The sequence below is a fragment of the Penaeus monodon genome, chromosome 31 (genome assembly GCF_015228065.2).
Source record: "Penaeus monodon isolate SGIC_2016 chromosome 31, NSTDA_Pmon_1, whole genome shotgun sequence".
In the NCBI taxonomy this organism is placed as follows: domain Eukaryota; kingdom Metazoa; phylum Arthropoda; class Malacostraca; order Decapoda; family Penaeidae; genus Penaeus; species Penaeus monodon.
The window spans coordinates 29,915,616-29,915,944 of NC_051416.1; the positions used below are offsets into that span (position 1 = coordinate 29,915,616).

Here is a 329-nt window from a genome sequence, read left to right on the forward strand (position 1 = left end):
TGAAGAAGAGAGAAGTAGTTGTATAAGGAGGTGATAGCGTACTAGGTGATATGTATGACGTGAAAAAGAGATAGTAACTTAACCCTCGCGATGACCACTTACTTAATAAAATCCTGTTGGCCTTGAGCAACAACAGGACTGCTTGAAGAAAGGATCCTATTTTGTCTAAGCCTCATTTGCAATGATAAAATTACCCGCGCCGGTCTCTGGAATTCCACGATCGAATTATAATGACATGTAAATTAGCCACACCAAAGCATCCTTTTACGGGTCACCCCTTCGCAGTCGGCAATGGAGACCCACATGGCGCTTGGGAAGACTGAAACGGG

At 44.1% G+C, this 329-nt stretch overlaps 1 protein-coding gene across 3 annotated transcripts in view; it reads right to left on the reverse strand.

Moving 5' to 3' along the window:
- The window catches only part of LOC119593158 (15-hydroxyprostaglandin dehydrogenase [NAD(+)]-like), a 25,395-nt gene that overhangs the window by 14,416 nt on the left and 10,650 nt on the right, over positions 1-329 (reverse strand). The gene's annotated exons all lie outside the window — the stretch shown is intronic.